The sequence below is a fragment of the Schistocerca gregaria genome, chromosome X (genome assembly GCF_023897955.1).
Source record: "Schistocerca gregaria isolate iqSchGreg1 chromosome X, iqSchGreg1.2, whole genome shotgun sequence".
Lineage (NCBI taxonomy): Eukaryota > Metazoa > Arthropoda > Insecta > Orthoptera > Acrididae > Schistocerca > Schistocerca gregaria.
Window position 1 is genome coordinate 455,506,898 of NC_064931.1, and position 22,157 is coordinate 455,529,054.

The following is a 22,157-nucleotide window of genomic DNA, read 5'->3' on the forward strand; positions in this document are numbered from 1 at the left end:
GTAGAGTTTTATTGTAAATTTTGGCCTCTCATCGGTAATCAATTCACAGAAGTGATAAATGAAGTGTTGCAAGGTGTTACTGTTCCACGCGAGTTCAAAGAAAGCGTAACTGTGCTAATACCAAAGGGAAGGAACGCGACAGTTAAAGATCTCAATCAATTGAGACCAATATGTTTGATGAACTCGGATTATAAAATAATTGCACGTGTACTGAAGGAAAGACTGAGACCTCTAATGGAGAAGATCATAGGTGACCACCAAACCTGTCTCTCGGGGCGGAATATTTTTAAAACTGTTTGTGAATATAGGGATGTCTCTGCAATTTTTGCAACGTCATCCTCACCAGGAGGCCTTGCCTTTATCGACTTCTCAAAGGCTTTTGACAGGGTCAACCACTTATTTTTGTTCAGAACGTTGACCTATGTGGGTTTTAGTCAACATTTTGTGCAAGTTTTAATTAACATTGTTGAAGGCATCCAAACACAAGTGTCTGTAAATAGGCATTTCACTCCACCCATTGAAATTCGCAACGGCGTCCCGCAGGGAAGTCCTTTGTCAATGCTCCTGTATGTTGTTGCACTGGAGCCTTTACTAAGGAGACTCGATGTCGATCTTGAGGGCATCACGATATCTGGCGTTAACAACGTCACCAATGCATATGCTGATGACGTTGGAGTGGTTATTCGTAGTAACGAAGATTTAGAGAAATTAACTACGAATATTCAGATCTTTTGTGAAGCTACAGGCGCTAGGGTTAACGAGGTGAAGAGTTCGTTTTTAAATCTTAAAGGTCTTCAAGATGTCCGTTTGGAATGGGCACGCTCCGTCGATCGTCACACCGCTCTGGGTGTCACCTTTTACCGATGTCCGCTTCAGACCATGACCTACAATTGGAAGAAAGTACTGGATACAATCAGAGGAGCCACAATACTCAATCAGACCAGACATCTGAACATTAAACAACGAATCAGAATAATTAATTGGTCCATTTTATCAAAAGCTATATATATAGGTCAAATATTGCCAGTTTCGAAACCCATTGCCAAACGTATAATGAGTATCATTTGCCGATTTATATGGACAGGGAATATTTTTAGAGTAGCAGTCGGTACAGTTACGTTACCTTCCGCTGAAGGTGGCCTAGGTTTAACAGATATATGGCGGAAGACTACGGCGTTATATATAAAGAGGACCCTACAAATTATAGAAAAACATCCACATAGTATTACAGCCAGGCTGTATCGACTCCTACAGCCAGAAAATTTACGTCCACCCATAAATATAGGCGGAATTAATTATAAATTGAAATATATTCGCCAGTTCTTTTTAGAGATTAGCTACATGGACAGTATTGTCACGAATCCACAATCAAGGAATTGCAGGAAATTCATGGAACTCTTAACAACGAAAGAACATGTCAACAAAATGGAGTGCAGATATCCCGACAAAGACTGGAAAAGAATTTGGAAAAATATTAGTAATCGTGAACTGTCTTCCGACATTCAGGCAACCTGGTACCGAGTTGTTAATAACGTAGTTTCCACTAACGAAAAGTTGCACTCCATTGGTCTTAGTGACACGATTGTGTGCACCCGATGTGACGCAGTTGACACATTGATCCACCGCTTTCTCTGTGGCGGATACGCCGAAATATGGAGGGGACTCCAACGGCGGGTAGCCTTTATAACCAGAACTGTTAGTACTGAGATCAATGTTGAAAAATTACTCTTCCCCGATGGTGTTTTCTTCCCTGTCCAGAAAACCAATGCTGTGTTGTGGTTGTTTGGCAATTATGTACATTACGTTATATCTGAACACGGCAATGACCGTGTTTTAGAATACGAATTATACGAACGAGCAAAATATTATCAGATATGTACGCGCAGGGACCACAAAAAAACTTTTGGTAACATGTTACACATTCTGTTTCAGAGACAAGGGATTGGATAAACATCTTAATAGCCCTCGTCTACGAAAAATGTAGTCACAGGCCAAAGTAGGGGATCGCTGTTGAGGGTGAAGTACGGTGGGGACTTCGTGTGCCCCAGGGCCGCTACGGTAGCCGTGAAGGCCTCGGACAGAACCCCGAAACGGCACTGCGGCTTCACACTTACTGCTGGATGAACCCCATATCTCCAGCAACTACTTTCATCTATGATGATTTTCCAGGATCTCGGTAATATCGGAAGGTGGTTTCGTTGCACACAATGCAGTGGAAGCTTCTTGCACGTGTTCCTCAGTTACAATCTTTCTATTTTTGTTTAATTTTTTTCAGTATGAAGCAAGAGTGACAATTTATTAATTCCCAAGAAGCCTTAATTTTTCAATTTTCAGTTCTACGGAGGAGAAGCCTCACATGGCGAAGAAGCCAAACATCATTTCATTTCCCTAACTGTCACAGTAAATTTGAAAAAAAATCAGTCGATATAGCATAGAAGCTCGCCGAAGAAGGCATAAAAGGAGAGCGAATGGATGGGCTGTGTGGGGAGAAGGGAGGCCCAAAAAAAAAAAAAAAAAATGGATAAGGCGTAGGAAAAAAAAAAAGTTGGTAGAGCACTTGCCTGCGAAAGGCAAAGGTCCCGAGTTCGAGTCTCAGTCGGGCACACAGTTTTAATCTGCCAGGAAGTTTCATATCAGCGCACACTCCGCTGCAGAGTGAAAATCTCATTCTGGAGACATCTCCCAGGCTGTGGCTAAGCTATGTCTGCACAGTATCTTTTCTTTCAGGAGTGCTAGTTCTGCACGCCTCGCAGAAGAACTTCTGTAAAGTTTGGAAGGTAGGAGACGGATACTGGCAGAAGTAAAGCTGTGAGCACCGTGCGTGAGTCGTGCTTCGGTAGCTCAGTTGGTAAAGCACTTGCCTGCGAAAGGCAAAGGTCCCGAGTTCGAGTCTCGGTAGGGCACACAGTTTTAATCTGCCAGGAAGTTTCATATCAGCGCACACGCCACTGCAGAGTGAAAATCTCATTCTGGAAACATCACCTAGGCTGTGGCTACGCCATGTCTCCACAGTATCCTTTCTTTCAGGAGTGCTAGTTCTGCATGTCTCGCAGAAGGGCTTCTGTAAAGTTTGGAAGGTAGGAGACGGATACTGGCAGAAGTAAAGCTGTGAGTACCGGGCGTGAGTCGTGCTTCGGTAGCTCAGTTGGTAGAGCACTCGCCTGCGAAAGGCAACGGTTCCGAGTTCGAGTCTCGCTCGGGCACACAGTTTTAATCTACCAGGAAGTTTCATATCAGCCCACACTCCTCTGCAGAGTGAAAATCTCATTCTGGAAACATCCCCCAGGCTATGGCTAAGCCATGTCTCCACAGTATCCTTTCTTTCAGGAGTGCTAGTTCTGCATGTCTCGCAGAAGAGCTTCTGTAAAGTTTGGAAGGTAGGAGAAGGATACTGGCAGAAGTAAAGCTGTGAGTACCTGGCGTGAGTCGTGCTTCGGTAGCTCAGTTGGTGGAGCACTTGCCCGTGAAAGGCAAAGGTCCCGAGTACCAGTCTCGGTCGGGCACACAGTTTTAAACTGCCAGGAAGGTTCATATCAGCGCACACTCCGCTGCAGAGTGAAAATCTCATTCTGGAAACATCCCCCAGGCTGTGGCTAAGCCATGTCTCCACAGTATCCCTTCTTTCAGGAGTGCTAGTTCTGCATGTGTCGCAGAAGAGCTTCTGTAAAGTTTGGAAGGTAGGAGACGGATACTGGCAGAAGTAAAGCTGTGAGTACCGGGCTTGAGTCGTGCTTCGGAAGCTCAGTTGGTAGAGCACTTGCCCGCGAAAGGCAAAGGTCCCGAGTTCGAGTCTCGGTCGGGCACACAGTTTTAATCTGCCAGGAAGTTTCATATCAGCGCACACTCCACTGCAGAGTGAAAATCTCATTCTGGAAACATCACCCAGGCTGTGGCTAAGCCATGCCTCCACAGTATCCTTTCTTTCAGGAGTGCTAGTTCTGCATGTCTCGCAGAAGAGCTTCTGTAAAGTTTGGAAGGTAGGAGAAGGATACTGGCAGAAGTAAAGCTGTGAGTACCCGGCGTGAGTCGTGCTTCGGTAGCTCAGTTGGTGGAGCACTTGCCCGTGAAAGGCAAAGGTCCCGAGTTCGAGTCTCGGTCGGGCACACAGTTTTAAACTGCCAGGAAGTTTCATATCAGCGCACACTCCGCTGCAGAGTGAAAATCTCATTCTGGAAACATCCCCCAGGCTGTGGCTAAGCCATGTCTCCACAGTATCCTTTCTTTCAGGAGTGCTAGTTCTGCATGTCTCGCAGAAGAACTTCTGTAAACTTTGGAAGGTAGGAGACGGATACTGGCAGAAGTAAAGCTGTGAGTACCGGGCGTGAGTCGTGCTTCGGTAGCTCAGTTGGTAGAGCACTTGCCCGCGAAAGGCAAAGGTCCCGAGTTCGAGTCTCGGTCGGGCACACAGTTTTAATCTGCCAGGAAATTTTATATCAGCGCACACTCCGCTGCAGAGTGAAAATCTCATTCTGGAAACATCCCCCAGGCTGTGGCTAAGCCATGTCTCCACAGTATCCTTCCTTTCAGGAGTGCTAGTTCTGCATGTCTCGCAGAAGAGCTTCTGTAAAGTTTGGAAGGTAGGAGACGGATACTGGCAGAAGTAAAGCTGTGAGTACCGGGCGTGAGTCGTGCTTCGGTAGCTCAGTTGTTAGAGCACTTGCCCGCAAAAGGCAAAGGTCCTGAGTTCGAGTCTCGGTTTGGCACACAGTTTTAATCTACCAGGAAGTTTCATATCAGCGCACACTCCGCTGCAGAGTGAAAATCAAATTCTGGAAACATCCCCCAGGCTGTGGCTACGCGATGTCTCCACAGTATCTTTTCTTTCAGGAGTGCTAGTTCTGCATGTGTCGCAGAAGAGCTTCTGTAAAGTTTGGAAGGTAGGAGACGGATACTGGCAGAAGTAAAGCTGTGAGTACCGGGCGTGAGTCGTGCTTCGGTAGCTCAGTTGATAAAGCACTTGCCCGCGAAAGGCAAAGGTCTCGAGTTCGAGTCTCGGTCGGGCACACAGTTTTAATCTGCCAGGAAGTCTTATATCAGCGCACACTCCGCTGCAGAGTGAAAATCTCATTCTGGAAACATCCCCCAGGCTGTGGCTAAGCCATGTCTCCACAGTATCCTTTCTTTCAGGAGTGCTAGTTCTGCATGTCTCGCAGAAGGGCTTCTGTAAAGTTTGGAAGGTAGGAGACGGATACTGGCAGAAGTAAAGCTGTGAGAACCGGGCGTGAGTCGTGCTTCGGTAGCTCAGTTGGTAGAGCACTCGCCTGCGAAAGGCAAAGGTCCCGAGTTCGAGTCTCGCTCGGGCACACAGTTTTAATCTGCCAGGAAGTTTCATATCAGCGCACACTCCACTGCAGAGTGAAAATCTCATTCTGGAAACATCCCCCAGGCTGTGGCTAAGCCATGTCTCCACAGTATCCTTTCTTTCAGGAGTGCTAGTTCTGCATGTCTCGCAGAAGAGCTTCTGTAAAGTTTGGAAGGTAGGAGACGGATACTGGCAGAAGTAAAGCTGTGAGTACCGGGCGTGAGTCGTGCTTCGGTAGCTTAGTTGGTAGAGCACTTGCCCGTGAAAGGCAAAGGTCCCGAGTTCGAGTCTCGGTCGGGCACACAGTTTTAAACTGCCAGGAAGGTTCATATCAGCGCACACTCCACTGCAGAGTGAAAATCTCATTCTGGAAACATCCCCCAGGCTGTGGCTAAGCCATGTCTCCACAGTATCCTTTCTTTCAGGAGTGCTAGTAATGCATGTCTCGCAGAAGAGCTTCTGTAAAGTTTGGAAGGTAGGAGACGGATACTGGCAGAAGTAAAGCTGTGAGTACCGGGCGTGAGTCGTGCTTCGGTAGCTCAGTTGTTTGCGAGTCAGCCGCCGAGCGGGACGGACGTGTGGCGGAGCTGGACGTCTGGCTGTAGTAAACACAGGCTGAGTCGCTGCGTTTGAGGCTAGTGGTGCTGCTAAGCCGCTATTCGTGTTGCACTTGTATTCATGAAGTTCTAGAATTAATAGGTCGAATTATTTTAGGAAAGACACAATCAAGTTTACTTTCGATCGAAATTTCGTTCGACCTAAAGCATTTGAAATTAAAGCATGGTTTATCGAAAAAGTATTGATTAACGGTGATGATGTTGTCGGAGTTTATCTCTCGTTTGTGACAAATGCTGTGTATCTGAAGATGAAAAGTCCAGAATTATGTAGTTCCATTGTGGATCGTTGCGGAGGTAGCGTGAAGTTTAATCATTCTGATGGGAATGTGAGTGACGTTGCTGTTAGTCATGCTGGGTACGGGATTCGTACGATCAGAGTGTTTGAGCTCCCTTTTGAAATTCCGCCCGAAGAACTTAATGTTGCCCTTCGGCCTTATGGCAGAATTATTTCCAATGTGGCAGAAAGGTGGTCTGAAGCTCATATGTTTCCTGTCTTGAACGGCGTAAGGCAAATTAAGATTGAATTACAGAAGCATGTCCCCTCTTTTCTTAATATTTGTGGGTATCGTGCTTTGATTATCTATGATGGGCAACCGCGGACTTGCGCTTTATGCAATTCCACGGAACACATTCGTGCAGAATGTTCACGGAGGCGTGTCCCGCAGTTACCGCGTGACGAGATGCCGCGTTCCGGCCCTGTTGTTGGTATGAAGTTGTCATACGCTGCCGCTGCTGACTTCCGCAGCCGAGGCGAGTCGGTGCCGCCTGTGCGCGGGGAGCCTGCTGCCTCGCGGGCGGTTGTCGACGATACTCCGGCTTCAAGCTCTAGATTTGCGGATGGTCTGCCGATCAGCTCCGCGCCCCTCGAATCTATGCCGACGCCAACTTTTTCCAACTCTCCCACTGTGGTTGCTCGTTCTTCCGCGGACTCGGCCGAAGATCCCCAAATACCCGCAACGGAGGTTTCCTTGCGTCGTCAGGATTCCCACCAACGTGAGGATATTGCCACTAGCTTCCGAGGAGTGGACGCTCCAGGCATCCACTCTGCGGGATCTATGAACGAAGATAGCAATCTGGACATTGGTTTCACGTTGGCGCCCACAGAAGACACTTGCGTCAAGGAAACCACAACGAGCGATAGTGTAGAATTGGAGACTGGGTTGCTACCAGTGGGAGCCATGGAAAAAGATCTGCCTCCTTCTGCCGTTGTGGAATGCGATACGCGGACTTTTGTCCGAAAAAAGGAACAGGCGACGTCAGACGTATCATCCGGTACTTCTCCTGACAGGTCGCAAACTTCATCTCCTGCTAGATCGCCGAAGAGATCTTCGAAGAAAGGCAAGAAGAGGAGATTGGCACACAAAGCAGCAGAGAGTTTAGCTCCTGCATTGCGGGAAAAGTTAAAACATTTAAGGGATAATGAACGACTACGAGAACAATGCCCAGTAGCACGAGTTAACGAGTGTACTGAAGCGGAGATGAGTCGTGCCGATGCAGATGATCTTCAACAACAACCTCGCGCACCGCTTGGCGTCGCAGGTTTGCAGACCGGCACTACTATGGATTTAGACCGAACTGTCTCAGGAAAAGGACTTGATTGGGCCGATGCCCAAGAAGATCGCACCGACCACGGAATGGAGATGGACCTGACACATGCTAGTGGCATTTAATTATTTTTTTTCATGTCTATTTTTCTTTCTGACAGACAGCATGGAATGGTACAGACGTGACTCTGCATGGGGTATACTTCATTAGCCAATTTCTTTTACCTGCACCTATGCCAACGGAACTGACATATAACGTGACCACGATCAATATAAATCGGATTCGCAGTGAAACGAAAGTCGCTTCTTTAAAAGATTTCCTTTACCAGTCGGATACTGATATAGCCCTCCTACAGGAATTTAATGTCCACAACTTTTATGTCCCAGGTTTTCAAGAGATTTTAAATATTGCACCGGAAGCCACATGTGGGACTGCGATCCTTGTCAAAGATGGTATTGATGTGAAGGATATCTGTCTGTTAGAAAATGGGAGGGGCATCAGTTGTAAAATTTTTACTACTACTGTTTTAAATGTATATGTCCCCTCTGGTAACAACGCTAGAGATGATAGGGCTAATTTTTTTTAAGAACGATATGGTCTATTTACTTAAGGGGAATCCGGCGGAAGCTTTAATCGGTGGTGACTTTAATTGTGTACTTCACAAAAAGGATCAGCGACCAAATTTTAACTTCTCCAGGGAACTGGCGGCTTTGGTGACAAACATGAAGTGGACAGACGTGTGGGAAAGCAAATACCCCACGTTAGTCAAATTTACGTACATCAGTAATCGCTCGCAAAGCAGAATAGACAGAATATACGTCACAGCAAACCTGGAAAATAAAATCAGTAGTATCAAAGTAATTCCCACTACCTTTTCGGACCATCTCGCAGTGAAATGCAGCATTCGGTTTCAGAAGCAAGGAACGTATTGGGGTCGCCCCTTATGGAAGCTGAATACCCATATGTTGTTCGAGGGTGCCCTATCAAGAACAGTAGCGGAGGTATGGCAGGCTGCTCTACGTATGCGCCATAAATACAGCTCTCGCCTTGCGTGGTGGACCTCATGTGCTAAAAAGAAATTGAGATCATCCCTAATAGCTTACGGGAGGGAGCGAGCGATGTGGTCTCGCAATACCGTTGAATTTTACTATACATGCTTAAGGGAACTATCAGCTCAGCAGATGACTGATGAGGTTTTCATTGAAATAAAGAAGATCAAGGCTCACCTCATAAGTCTCAAGCGACAACAGCTGGAGGGTTTAAAAATTAAATCTCGTGTCCCGACAACGGTGGAGGACGAAAACGCATCGCTGTACCACTTACTCGAACATGAAAGAAATAGAAGACGAGCGTTTATTGCTTGTCTTAGAGTGGGCGATAACCGGGTGCTGACGGAACACTCTGACATTTTAAATGCAGTTTATGGATTTTATCGTACGTTATATACTGATACCCGGTATAATCTAGACTGTGCGAACGATTTGCTACGAACTACAGGTATCGACGACGTTATCAATGACGAGGACAATGTGTCCCTTACCACTGCGATCACATGTGAGGAGGTGTTTGATATACTTAAATATTCGCCTACCCGTAAGTCCCCAGGGCCTGATGGCTTGCCTGTAGAGTTTTATTGTAAATTTTGGCCTCTCATCGGTAATCAATTCACAGAAGTGATAAATGAAGTGTTGCAAGGTGTTACTGTTCCACGCGAGTTCAAAGAAAGCGTAACTGTGCTAATACCAAAGGGAAGGAACGCGACAGTTAAAGATCTCAATCAATTGAGACCAATATGTTTGATGAACTCGGATTATAAAATAATTGCACGTGTACTGAAGGAAAGACTGAGACCTCTAATGGAGAAGATCATAGGTGACCACCAAACCTGTCTCTCGGGGCGGAATATTTTTAAAACTGTTTGTGAATATAGGGATGTCTCTGCAATTTTTGCAACGTCATCCTCACCAGGAGGCCTTGCCTTTATCGACTTCTCAAAGGCTTTTGACAGGGTCAACCACTTATTTTTGTTCAGAACGTTGACCTATGTGGGTTTTAGTCAACATTTTGTGCAAGTTTTAATTAACATTGTTGAAGGCATCCAAACACAAGTGTCTGTAAATGGGCATTTCACTCCACCCATTGAAATTCGCAACGGCGTCCCGTAGGGAAGTCCTTTGTCAATGCTCCTGTATGTTGTTGCACTGGAGCCTTTACTAAGGAGACTCGATGTCGATCTTGAGGGCATCACGATATCTGGCGTTAACAACGTCACCAATGCATATGCTGATGACGTTGGAGTGGTTATTCGTAGTAACGAAGATTTAGAGAAATTAACTACGAATATTCAGATCTTTTGTGAAGCTACAGGCGCTAGGGTTAACGAGGTGAAGAGTTCGTTTTTAAATCTTAAAGGTCTTCAAGATGTCCGTTTGGAATGGGCACGCTCCGTCGATCGTCACACCGCTCTGGGTGTCACCTTTTACCGATGTCCGCTTCAGACCATGACCTACAATTGGAAGAAAGTACTGGATACAATCAGAGGAGCCACAATACTCAATCAGACCAGACATCTGAACATTAAACAACGAATCAGAATAATTAATTGGTCCATTTTATCAAAAGCTATATATATAGGTCAAATATTGCCAGTTTCGAAACCCATTGCCAAACGTATAATGAGTATCATTTGCCGATTTATATGGACAGGGAATATTTTTAGAGTAGCAGTCGGTACAGTTACGTTACCTTCCGCTGAAGGTGGCCTAGGTTTAACAGATATATGGCGGAAGACTACGGCGTTATATATAAAGAGGACCCTACAAATTATAGAAAAACATCCACATAGTATTACAGCCAGGCTGTATCGACTCCTACAGCCAGAAAATTTACGTCCACCCATAAATATAGGCGGAATTAATTATAAATTGAAATATATTCGCCAGTTCTTTTTAGAGATTAGCTACATGGACAGTATTGTCACGAATCCACAATCAAGGAATTGCAGGAAATTCATGGAACTCTTAACAACGAAAGAACATGTCAACAAAATGGAGTGCAGATATCCCGACAAAGACTGGAAAAGAATTTGGAAAAATATTAGTAATCGTGAACTGTCTTCCGACATTCAGGCAACCTGGTACCGAGTTGTTAATAACGTAGTTTCCACTAACGAAAAGTTGCACTCCATTGGTCTTAGTGACACGATTGTGTGCACCCGATGTGACGCAGTTGACACATTGATCCACCGCTTTCTCTGTGGCGGATACGCCGAAATATGGAGGGGACTCCAACGGCGGGTAGCCTTTATAACCAGAACTGTTAGTACTGAGATCAATGTTGAAAAATTACTCTTCCCCGATGGTGTTTTCTTCCCTGTCCAGAAAACCAATGCTGTGTTGTGGTTGTTTGGCAATTATGTACATTACGTTATATCTGAACACGGCAATGACCGTGTTTTAGAATACGAATTATACGAACGAGCAAAATATTATCAGATATGTACGCGCAGGGACCACAAAAAAACTTTTGGTAACATGTTACACATTCTGTTTCAGAGACAAGGGATTGGATAAACATCTTAATAGCCCTCGTCTACGAAAAATGTAGTCACAGGCCAAAGTAGGGGATCGCTGTTGAGGGTGAAGTACGGTGGGGACTTCGTGTGCCCCAGGGCCGCTACGGTAGCCGTGAAGGCCTCGGACAGAACCCCGAAACGGCACTGCGGCTTCACACTTACTGCTGGATGAACCCCATATCTCCAGCAACTACTTTCATCTATGATGATTTTCCAGGATCTCGGTAATATCGGAAGGTGGTTTCGTTGCACACAATGCAGTGGAAGCTTCTTGCACGTGTTCCTCAGTTACAATCTTTCTATTTTTGTTTAATTTTTTTCAGTATGAAGCAAGAGTGACAATTTATTAATTCCCAAGAAGCCTTAATTTTTCAATTTTCAGTTCTACGGAGGAGAAGCCTCACATGGCGAAGAAGCCAAACATCATTTCATTTCCCTAACTGTCACAGTAAATTTGAAAAAAAATCAGTCGATATAGCATAGAAGCTCGCCGAAGAAGGCATAAAAGGAGAGCGAATGGATGGGCTGTGTGGGGAGAAGGGAGGCCCAAAAAAAAAAAAAAAAATGGATAAGGCGTAGGAAAAAAAAAAAGTTGGTAGAGCACTTGCCTGCGAAAGGCAAAGGTCCCGAGTTCGAGTCTCAGTCGGGCACACAGTTTTAATCTGCCAGGAAGTTTCATATCAGCGCACACTCCGCTGCAGAGTGAAAATCTCATTCTGGAGACATCTCCCAGGCTGTGGCTAAGCTATGTCTGCACAGTATCTTTTCTTTCAGGAGTGCTAGTTCTGCACGCCTCGCAGAAGAACTTCTGTAAAGTTTGGAAGGTAGGAGACGGATACTGGCAGAAGTAAAGCTGTGAGCACCGTGCGTGAGTCGTGCTTCGGTAGCTCAGTTGGTAAAGCACTTGCCTGCGAAAGGCAAAGGTCCCGAGTTCGAGTCTCGGTAGGGCACACAGTTTTAATCTGCCAGGAAGTTTCATATCAGCGCACACGCCACTGCAGAGTGAAAATCTCATTCTGGAAACATCACCTAGGCTGTGGCTACGCCATGTCTCCACAGTATCCTTTCTTTCAGGAGTGCTAGTTCTGCATGTCTCGCAGAAGGGCTTCTGTAAAGTTTGGAAGGTAGAAGACGGATACTGGCAGAAGTAAAGCTGTGAGTACCGGGCGTGAGTCGTGCTTCGGTAGCACAGTTGGTAGAGCACTCGCCTGCGAAAGGCAACGGTTCCGAGTTCGAGTCTCGCTCGGGCACACAGTTTTAATCTACCAGGAAGTTTCATATCAGCCCACACTCCGCTGCAGAGTGAAAATCTCATTCTGGAAACATCCCCCAGGCTATGGCTAAGCCATGTCTCCACAGTATCCTTTCTTTCAGGAGTGCTAGTTCTGCATGTCTCGCAGAAGAGCTTCTGTAAAGTTTGGAAGGTAGGAGAAGGATACTGGCAGAAGTAAAGCTGTGAGTACCTGGCGTGAGTCGTGCTTCGGTAGCTCAGTTGGTGGAGCACTTGCCCGTGAAAGGCAAAGGTCCCGAGTACCAGTCTCGGTCGGGCACACAGTTTTAAACTGCCAGGAAGGTTCATATCAGCGCACACTCCGCTGCAGAGTGAAAATCTCATTCTGGAAACATCCCCCAGGCTGTGGCTAAGCCATGTCTCCACAGTATCCCTTCTTTCAGGAGTTCTAGTTCTGCATGTGTCGCAGAAGAGCTTCTGTAAAGTTTGGAAGGTAGGAGACGGATACTGGCAGAAGTAAAGCTGTGAGTACCGGGCGTGAGTCGTCTTCGGTAGCTCAGTTGGTAAAGCACTTGCCTGCGAAAGGCAAAGGTCCCGAGTTCGAGTCTCGCTCGGGCACACAGTTTTAATCTGCCAGGAAGTTTCATATCAGCGCACACTCCGCTGCAGAGTGAAAATCTCATTCTGGAAACATCACCTAGGCTGTGGCTACGCCATGTCTCCACAGTATCCTTTCTTTCAGGAGTGCTAGTTCTGCATGTCTCGCAGAAGGGCTTCTGTAAAGTTTGGAAGGTAGGAGACGGATACTGGCAGAAGTAAAGCTGTGAGTACCGGGCGTGAGTCGTGCTTCGGTAGCTCAGTTGGTAGAGCACTCGCCTGCGAAAGGCAACGGTTCCGAGTTCGAGTCTCGCTCGGGCACACAGTTTTAATCTACCAGGAAGTTTCATATCAGCCCACACTCCACTGCAGAGTGAAAATCTCATTCTGGAAACATCCCCCAGGCTATGGCTAAGCCATGTCTCCACAGTATCCTTTCTTTCAGGAGTGCTAGTTCTGCATGTCTCGCAGAAGAGCTTCTGTAAAGTTTGGAAGGTAGGAGAAGGATACTGGCAGAAGTAAAGCTGTGAGTACCTGGCGTGAGTCGTGCTTCGGTAGCTCAGTTGGTGGAGCACTTGCCCGTGAAAGGCAAAGGTCCCGAGTACCAGTCTCGGTCGGGCACACAGTTTTAAACTGCCAGGAAGGTTCATATCAGCGCACACTCCGCTGCAGAGTGAAAATCTCATTCTGGAAACATCCCCCAGGCTGTGGCTAAGCCATGTCTCCACAGTATCCCTTCTTTCAGGAGTGCTAGTTCTGCATGTGTCGCAGAAGAGCTTCTGTAAAGTTTGGAAGGTAGGAGACGGATACTGGCAGAAGTAAAGCTGTGAGTACCGGGCTTGAGTCGTGCTTCGGTAGCTCAGTTGGTAGAGCACTTGCCCGCGAAAGCCAAAGGTCCCGAGTTCGAGTCTCGGTCGGGCACACAGTTTCAATCTGCCAGGAAGTTTCATATCAGCGCACACTCCACTGCAGAGTGAAAATCTCATTCTGGAAACATCACCCAGGCTGTGGCTACGCCATGTCTCCACAGTATCCTTTCTTTCAGGAGTGCTAGTTCTGCATGTCTCGCAGAAGGGCTTCTGTAAAGTTTGGAAGGTAGGAGACGGATACTGGCAGAAGTAAAGCTGTGAGTACCGGGCGTGAGTCGTGCTTCGGTAGCTCAGTTGGTAGAGCACTCGCCTGCGAAAGGCAACGGTCCCGAGTTCGAGTCTCGGTCGGGCACACAGTTTTAAACTGCCAGGAAGGTTCATATCAGCGCACACTCCGCTGCAGAGTGAAAATCAAATTCTGGAAACATCCCCCAGGCTGTGGCTACGCGATGTCTCCACAGTATCTTTCCTTTCAGGAGTGCTAGTTCTGCATGTGTCGCAGAAGAGCTTCTGAAAAGTTTGGAAGGTAGGAGACGGATACTGGCAGAAGTAAAGCTGTGAGTACCGGGCGTGAGTCGTGCTTCGGTAGCTCAGTTGGTAGAGCACTTGCCCGCGAAAGGCAAAGGTCCCGAGTTCGAGTCTCGGTCGGGCACACAGTTTTAATCTGCCAGGAAGATTCATATCAGCACACACTCCGCTGCAGAGTGAAAATCTCATTCTGGTAACATCCCCCAGGCTGTGGCTAAGCCATGTCTCCACAGTATTGTTTCTTTCAGGAGTGCTAGTTCTGCATGTCTCGCAGAAGAGCTTCTGTAAAGTTTGGAAGGTAGGAGACGGATACTGGCAGAAGTAAAGCTGTGAGTAGCGGGCGTGAGTCGTGCTTCGGTAGCTCAGTTGGTAGAGCACTTGCCCGCGAAAGGCAAAGGTCCCGAGTTCGAGTCTCGGTCGCTCTCACAGTTTTAATATGCCAGGAAGTTTCATATCAGCGCACACTCCGCTGCAGAGTGAAACTCTCATTCTGGAAACATCCCCCAGGCTGTGGCTAAGCCATGTCCCCACAGTATCCTTTCTTTCAGAAGTGCTAGTTCTGCATGTCTCGCAGAGGAGCTACTGTAAAGTTTGGAAGGTAGGAGACGGATACTGGCAGAAGTAAAGCTGTGAGTACCGGGCGTGAGTCGTGCTTCGGTAGCTCAGTTGGTAGAGCACTTGCCCGCGAAAGGCAAAGGTCCCGAGTTCGAGTTTCGGTCGGGCACACAGTTTTAATCTACCAGGAAGTTTCATATCAGAGCACACTCCGCTGCAGAGTGAAAAATCTCATTCTGGAAACATCCCCCAGGCTGTGGCTACGCGATGTCTCCACAGTATCCTTTCTTTCAGGGGTGCTAGTTCTGCATGTCTCGCAGAAGGGCTTCTGTAAAGTTTGGAAGGTAGGAGACGGATACTGGCAGAAGTAAAGCTGTGAGTACCGGGCGTGAGTCGTACTTCGGTAGCTCAGTTGGTAGAGCACTTGCCCGCGAAAGGCAAAGGTCCCGTGTTCAAGTCTCGGTCGGGCACACAGTTTTAATCTGCCAGGAAGTTTCATATCAGCGCACACTCCGCTGCAGCGTGAAAATCTCATTCTGGAAACATCCCCCAGGCTGTGGCTAAGCCATGTCTCCACAGTATCCTTTCTTTCAGGAGTGCTAGTTCTGCATGTCTCGCAGAAGAGCTTCTGTAAAGTTTGGAAGGTAGGAGACGGATACTGGCAGAAGTAAAGCTGTGAGTAGCGGGCGTGAGTCGTGCTTCGGTAGCTCAGTTGGTAGAGCACTTGCCCGCGAAAGGCAAAGGTCCCGAGTTCGAGTCTCGGTCGGGCACACAGTTTTAATCTGCCAGGAAGTTTCATATCAGCGCACACTCCGCTGCAGAGTGAATATCTCATTCTGGAAACATCCCCCAGGCTGTGGCTAAGCCATGTCTCCACAATATCCTTTCTTTCAGGAGTGCTAGTTCTGCATGTCTCGCAGAAGAGCTTCTGTAAAGTTTGGAAGGTAGGAGACGGATACTGGCAGAAGTAAAGCTGTGAGTACCAGGCGTGAGTCGTGCTTCGGTAGCTCAGTTGGTAGAGCACTTGCCCGCAAAAGGCAAAGGTCCCGAGTTCGAGTCTCGGTCGGGCACACAGTTTTAATCTGCCAGGAAGTTTCATATCAGCGCACACTCCGCTGCAGAGTGAAAATCTCATTCTGGAAACATCCCCCAGGCTGTGGATACGCCATGTCTCCACAGTATCCTTTCTTTCAGGGTGCTAGTTCTGCATGTCTCGCAGAAGGGCTTCTGTAAAGTTTGGAAGGTAGGAGACGGATACTGGCAGAAGTAAAGCTGTGAGTACCGGGCGTGAGTCGTGCTTCGGTAGCTCAGTTGGTAGAGCACTTGCCCGATAAAGGCAAAGGTCCCGAGTTCAAGTCTCGGTCGGGCACACAGTTTTAATCTGCCAGGAAGTTTCATATCAGCGCACACTCCGCTGCAGAGTGAAAATCTCATTCTGGAAACATCCCCCAGGCTGTGGCTAAGCGATGTCTCCACAGTATCCTTTCTTTCAGGAGTGCTAGTTCTGCATGTCTCGCAGAAGAGCTTCTGTAAAGTTTGGAAGGTAGGAGACGGATACTGGCAGAAGTAAAGCTGTGAGTACCGGGCGTGAGTCGTGCTTCGGTAGCTCAGTTGGTAGAGCACTTGCCCGCGAAAGGCAAAGGTCCCGAGTTCGAGTCTCGGTCGGGCACACAGTTTTAATCTGCCAGGAAGTTTCATATCAGCGCACACTCCGCTGCAGAGTGAATATCTCATTCTGGAAACATCCCCCAGGCTGTGGCTAAGCCATGTCTCCACAATATCCTTTCTTTCAGGAGTGCTAGTTCTGCATGTCTCGCAGAAGAGCTTCTGTAAAGTTTGGAAGGTAGGAGACGGATACTGGCAGAAGTAAAGCTGTGAGTACCAGGCGTGAGTCGTGCTTCGGTAGCTCAGTTGGTAGAGCACTTGCCCGCAAAAGGCAAAGGTCCCGAGTTCGAGTCTCGGTCGGGCACACAGTTTTAATCTGCCAGGAAGTTTCATATCAGCGCACACTCCGCTGCAGAGTGAAAATCTCATTCTGGAAACATCCCCCAGGCTGTGGATACGCCATGTCTCCACAGTATCCTTTCTTTCAGGGTGCTAGTTCTGCATGTCTCGCAGAAGGGCTTCTGTAAAGTTTGGAAGGTAGGAGACGGATACTGGCAGAAGTAAAGCTGTGAGTACCGGGCGTGAGTCGTGCTTCGGTAGCTCAGTTGGTAGAGCACTTGCCCGATAAAGGCAAAGGTCCCGAGTTCAAGTCTCGGTCGGGCACACAGTTTTAATCTGCCAGGAAGTTTCATATCAGCGCACACTCCGCTGCAGAGTGAAAATCTCATTCTGGAAACATCCCCCAGGCTGTGGCTAAGCCATGTCTCCACAGTATCCTTTCTTTCAGGAGTGCTAGTTCTGCATGTCTCGCAGAAGAGCTTCTGTAAAGTTTGGAAGGTAGGAGACGGATACTGGCAGAAGTAAAGCTGTGAGTACCGGGCGTGAGTCGTGCTTCGGTAGCTCAGTTGGTAGAGCACTTGCCAGAGAAAGGCAAAGGTCCCGAGTTCGAGTCTCGGTCGGGCACACAGTTTTAATATGCCAGGAAGTTTCATATCAGCGCACACTCCGCTGCAGAGTGAAAATCTCATTCTGGAAACATCCCCCAGGCTGTGGCTAAGCGATGTCTCCACAGTATCCTTTCTTTCAGGAGTGCTAGTTCTGCATGTCTCGCAGAAGAGCTTCTGTAAAGTTTGGAAGGTAGGAGACGGATACTGGCAGAAGTAAAGCTGTGAGCAACGGGCGTGAGTCGTGCTTCGGTAGCTCAGTTGGTAGAGCACTTGCCCGCAAAAGGCAAAGGTCCCGAGTTCGAGTCTCGGTCGGGCACACAGTTTTAATCTACCAGGAAGTTTCACATCAGCGCACACTCCGCTGCAGAGTGAAAATCTCATTCTGGAAACATCCCCCAGGCTGTGGCTACGCCATGTCTCCACTGTATCCTTTCTTTCAGGGGTGCTAGTTCTGCATGTCTCGAAGAAGGGCTTCTGTAAAGTTTGGAAGGTAGGAGACGGATACTGGCAGAAGTAAAGCTGTGAGTACCGGGCGTGAGTCGTACTTCGGTAGCTCAGTTGGTGGAGCACTTGCCCGCGAAAGGCAAAGGTCCCGTGTTCAAGTATCGGTTGGGCACACAGTTTTAATCTTCCAGGAAGTTTCATATCAGCGCACACTCCGCTGCAGAGTGAAAATCTCATTCTGGAAACATCCCCCAGGCTGTGGCTAAGCCATGTCCCCACAGTATCCTTTCTTTCAGGAGTGCTAGTTCTGCATGTCTCGCAGAAGAGCTACTGTAAAGTTTGGAAGGTAGGAGACGGATACTGGCAGAAGTAAAGCTGTGAGTACCGGGCGTGAGTCGTGCTTCGGTAGCTCAGTTGGTAGAGCACTTGCCCGCGAAAGGCAAAGGTCCCGAGTTCGAATCTCGGTCGGGCACACAGTTTTAATCTGCCAGGAAGTTTCATTTCAGCGCACACTCCGCTGCAGACTGAAAATCTCATTCTGGAAACATCCCCGAGGCTGTGGCTACGCCATGTCTCCACAGTATCCTTTCTTTCAGGGGTGCTAGTTCTGCATGTCTCGCAGAAGGGCTTCTGTAAAGTTTGGAAGGTAGGAGACGGATACTGGCAGAAGTAAAGCTGTGAGTACTGGGCGTGAGTCGTGCTTCAGTAGCTCAGTTGGTAGAGCACTTGCCCGCGAAAGGCAAAGGTCCCGAGTTCAAGTCTCGGTCTGGCACACAGTTTTAATCTATCAGTAAGTTTCATATCAGCGCAAAACATCAACCAGGCTGTGGCTAAGCCATGTCTCCACAGTATCCTTTCTTTCAGGAGTGCTAGTTCTGCATGTCTCGCAGAAGAGCTTCTGTAAAGTTTGGAAGGTAGGAGACGGATACTGGCAGAAGTAAAGCTGTGAGTACCGGGCGTGAGTCGTGCTTCGGTAGCTCAGTTGGTAGAGCACTTGCCCATGAAAGGCTAAGGTCCCGAGTTAGAGTCTCGGTCGGGCACACACTTTTAATCTGCCAGGAAGTTTCATATCAGCGCACACTTCGCTGCAGAGTGAAAATCTCATTCTGGAAACATCCCCCAGGCTGCGGCTAAGCCATGTCTCCACAGTATCCTTTCTTTCAGGAGTGCTAGTTCTGCATGTCTCGCAGAAGAGCTTCTGTAAAGTTTGGAAGGTAGGAGACGGATACTGGCAGAAGTAAAGCTGTGAGTACCAGGCGTGAGTCATGCTTCGGTAGCTCAGTTGGTAGAGCACTTGCCCGCGAAAGGCAAAGGTCCTGAGATCGAGTCTCGGTCGGGCACACAGTTTTAATCTGCCAGGGAGTTTCATATCAGCGCACACTCCGCTGCAGAGTGAAAATCTCATTCTGGAAACATCCCCCAGGCTGTGGCTACGCCATGTCTCCACAGTATCCTTTCTTTCAGGGTGCTAGGTCTGCATGTCTCGCAGAAGAGCTTCTGTAAAGTTTGGAAGTTTGGAGACGGATACTGGCAGAAGTGAAGCTGTGGGTACCGGGCGTGAGTCGTGCTTCGGTAGCTCAGATGGTAGAGCACTTGCTCGCGAAAGGCAAAGTTCCCGAGTTCAAGTCTCGGTCAGGCACACAGTTTTAATCTGCCAGGAAGTTTCATATCAGCGCACACTCCGCTGCAGAGTGAAAATCTCATTCTGGAAACATCCCCCAGGCCGTGGCTAAGCCATGTCTCCACAGTATCCTTTCTTTCAGGAGTGCTAGTTCTGCATGTCTCGCAGTAGAGCTTCTGTAAAGTTTGGAAGGTAGGAGACGGATACTGGCAGAAGTAAAGCTGTGAGTACCGGGCGTGAGTCGTGCTTCGGTAGCTCAGTTGGTAGAGCACTTGCCCACGAAAGGCAAAGGTCCCGAGTTCGAGTCTCGGTCGGGCACACAGTTTTAATCTGCCAGGAAGTTTCATATCAGCGCACACTCCGCTGCAGAGTGAAAATCTCATTCTGGAAACATCCCCCAGGCTGTGGCTAAGCCATGTCTCCACAGTATCCTTTCTTTCAGGAGTGCTAGTTCTGCATGTCTCGCAGAAGAGCTTCTCTAAAGTTTGGAAGGTAGGAGAAGGATACTGGCAGAAGTAAAGCTGTGAGTACCGGGCGTGAGTCGTGCTTCGGTAAATCAGTTGGTAGAGCACTTGCCTGCGGAAGACAAAAGTCCCGAGTTCGTGTCTCGGCTGGGAACACAGTTTTAATCTGCCAGGAAGTTTCATATCAACGCACACTCCGCTGCAGTGTGAAAATCTCATTCTGGAAACATCCCCCAGGCTGTGACTACGCCATGTCTCCACAGTATCCTTTCTTTCAGGAGTGCTAGTTCTGCATGTCTCGCAGAAGAGCTTGTGTAAAGTTTGGAAGGTAGGAGACGGATACTGGCAGAAGTAAAGCTGTGAGTAGCGGGCGTGAGTCGTGCTTCGGTAGCTCAGTTGGTAGAGCACTTGCCCGCGAAAGGCAAAGGTCCCGAGTTCGAGTCTCGGTCGCGCATACAGTTTTAATCTGCCAGGAAGTTTCATATCAGCCCACACTCCGCTGCAGAGTGAAAATCTCATTCTGGAAACATCCCCCAGACTGTGGCTAAGCCGTGTCTCCACAGTATCCTTTCTTTCAGGAGTGCTAGTTCTGCATGTCTCGCAGAAGAGCTTCTGTAAAGTTTGGAAGGTAGGAGACGGATACTGGCAGAAGTAAAGCTGTGAGTACCGGGCGTGAGTCGTGCTTCGGTAGCTCAGTTGGTAGAGCACTTGCCCGCGAAAGGCAAAGGTCCCGAGTTCAAGTCTCGTTCGGGCAATCAGTTTTAATCTGCCAGGAAGTTTCATATCTGCGAACACTCCGCTGCAGAGTGAAAATCTCATTCTGGAGACATCCCTCAGGCTGTGGCTAAGCCATGTCTCCACAGTATCCTTTCTTTCAGGAGTGCTAGTTCTGCATGTCTCGCAGAAGAGCTTCTGTAAAGTTTGGAAGGTAGGAGACGGATACTGGCAGAAGTAAAGCTGTGAGTACCGGGCGTGAGTCGTGCTTCGGTAGCTCAGTTGGTAGAGCACTTGCCTGCGAAAAGCAAAGGTCCCGAGTTCGAGTCTCGGTCGGGCACACGGTTTTAATCTGCCAGGAAGTTTCATATCAGCGCACACTCCGCTGCAGAGTGAAAATCTCATTCTGGAAACATCCCCCAGGCTGTGGCTAAGCCATGTCTCCACAGTATCCTTTCTTTCAGGAGTGCTAGTTCTGCATGTCTCGCAGAAGAGCTTCTGTAAAGTTTGGAAGGTAGGAGACGGATACTGGCGTTAGTAAAGCTGTGAGTACCGGGCGTGAGTCGTGCTTCGGTAGCTCAGTTGGTAGAGCACTTGCCCGATAAAGGCAAAGGTCCTGAGTTCGAGTTTCAGTCGGGCACACAGTTTTAATCTACCAGGAAGTTTCATATCAGAGCACACTCCGCTGCAGAGTGAAAAATCTCATTCTGGAAACATCCCCCAGGCTGTGGCTACGCGATGTCTCCACAGTATCCTTTCTTTCAGGGGTGCTAGTTCTGCATGTCTCGCAGAAGGGCTTCTGTAAAGTTTGGAAGGTAGGAGACGGATACTGGCAGAAGTAAAGCTGTGAGTAGCGGGCGTGAGTCGTGCTTCGGTAGCTCAGTTGGTAGAGCACTTGCCCGCGAAAGGCAAAGGTCCCGAGTTCGAGTCTCGGTTGGGCACACAGTTTTATTCTGCCAGGAAGTTTTATATCAGCGCACACTCCGCTGCAGAGTGAAAATCTCATTCAGGAAACATCCCCCAGGCTGTGGCTAAGCCGTGTCTCCACAGTATACTTTCTTTCAGGAGTGCTAGTTCTGCATGTCTCGCAGAAGAGCTTCTGTAAAGTTTGGAATTTAGGAGACGGATACTGGCATAAGTAAAGCTGTGAGTACCGGGCGTGAGTCGTGCTTCGGTAGCTCAGTTGGTAGAGCACGTGCCCGCGAAAGGCAAAGGTCCCGAGTTCAAGTCTCGCTCGGGCACACAGTTTTAATCTGCCAGGAAGTTTCATATCTGCGAACACTCCGCTGCAGAGTGAAAATCTCATTCTGGAAACATCCCCCAGGCTGTGGCTAAGCCATGTCTCCACAGTATCCTTTCTTTCAGGAGTGCTAGTTCTGCATGTCTCGCAGAAGAGCTTCTGTAAAGTTTGGAAGGTAGGAGACGGATACTGGCAGAAGTAAAGCTGTGAGTACCGGGCGTGAGTCGTGCTTCGGTAGCTCAGTTGGTAGAGCACTTGCCTGCGAAAGGCAAAGGTCCCGAGTTCGAGTCTCAGTCGGGCACAC

At 48.2% G+C, this 22,157-nt stretch overlaps 5 non-coding genes across 5 annotated transcripts; all 5 read left to right on the forward strand.

Annotated features, from left to right (window-relative positions):
- The first annotated feature begins 15,814 nt into the window (after positions 1-15,814).
- Positions 15,815-15,889, forward strand: Trnal-caa (transfer RNA leucine (anticodon CAA)). The gene has a single exon. It is a non-coding gene; the product is annotated as a tRNA-Leu (tRNA).
- An 824-nt stretch (positions 15,890-16,713) lies between these two features.
- Positions 16,714-16,788, forward strand: Trnal-caa (transfer RNA leucine (anticodon CAA)). The gene has a single exon. It is a non-coding gene; the product is annotated as a tRNA-Leu (tRNA).
- An 824-nt stretch (positions 16,789-17,612) lies between these two features.
- Trnal-caa (transfer RNA leucine (anticodon CAA)) lies at positions 17,613-17,687 on the forward strand. Its single transcript has one exon. It is a non-coding gene; the product is annotated as a tRNA-Leu (tRNA).
- Positions 17,688-18,212: 525 nt separating this feature from the next.
- On the forward strand, positions 18,213-18,287 carry Trnas-cga (transfer RNA serine (anticodon CGA)). The gene has a single exon. It is a non-coding gene; the product is annotated as a tRNA-Ser (tRNA).
- Positions 18,288-20,879: 2,592 nt separating this feature from the next.
- On the forward strand, positions 20,880-20,954 carry Trnar-gcg (transfer RNA arginine (anticodon GCG)). The gene has a single exon. It is a non-coding gene; the product is annotated as a tRNA-Arg (tRNA).
- Positions 20,955-22,157: the final 1,203 nt, after the last annotated feature.